The 759-nt window shown below is 35.0% G+C and overlaps 1 long non-coding RNA gene across 1 annotated transcript in view; it reads right to left on the minus strand.

Annotated features, from left to right (window-relative positions):
- Window positions 1-684: 684 nt before the first annotated feature.
- LOC106734753 (uncharacterized) overlaps window positions 685-759 on the minus strand; it is a 22,847-nt gene continuing 22,772 nt past the window's right edge. Inside the window, exon 4 of the long non-coding RNA XR_001370302.2 lies at window positions 685-757. This is a non-coding gene — a long non-coding RNA (uncharacterized LOC106734753). The remainder of the gene's footprint in view (window positions 758-759) is intronic.

The following is a 759-nucleotide window of genomic DNA, read 5'->3' on the forward strand; positions in this document are numbered from 1 at the left end:
ATTTGTTGCTTTCTTCTTGGCTAGAAAATTATTAAAGAAATAAGGCTAATGGAAGAAATATTTCCTTTTATAAAGCATGATCATTTTTTTTCTTGAGAAAATTGGCTTTAAAATATTACAGTGCTTTTAAAATTTGTATTTTATTACTTTTTTAAAATTTACATTTTCACTTTACATCTTTACAGCATACAAAACTTTTTCTAAGCATGAATACAGTGTTTATCAGTCAAGTCTAAGAAAAACATTTTAAGAAAGTGAGGGTCCAGCAGGTGGTGTGGTGGTTAAGGTGCTGGACTCTCACATGGCCAGCTGTGATTCTAATAGTTCTGGGCCTGGTGGCTTGAAAATCACAGTGGTTGCATGTGCGCGCGTGCCCAAGATCCTCAGAGGAGAATGGAGAAGAGATTGCAGCATGGCCATCCCCCCAGGGGGTGATCTCTCACTTTCCCTATCATTGTCTCTGTCCATCTCTGTCTCTGTCCCACGAGTGTACACACCCTATTGCAAATCCTTAAAAGAAAAAAAAAATATATATATATATATGTGTGTGTATATATATATATATACACACACATATATATATAATTTTTTAAGTCAATTAACTATAAAAAAAATTTTTTTAAAAAGAAGGGAAATCGGTGCCTGGGTCTGTATTTAACTATGACATTGCCATCTAAGTAAGTACTTCTTATTCGCGCCGAGTTAGGTCAACCTGGAGCCTTATTAGGAGATGACCAGATCTATAATGTCATCGTAACT

Source organism: Tupaia chinensis, unplaced genomic scaffold (assembly GCF_000334495.1).
Source record: "Tupaia chinensis unplaced genomic scaffold, TupChi_1.0 Scaffold000212_1, whole genome shotgun sequence".
NCBI lineage: Eukaryota > Metazoa > Chordata > Mammalia > Scandentia > Tupaiidae > Tupaia > Tupaia belangeri.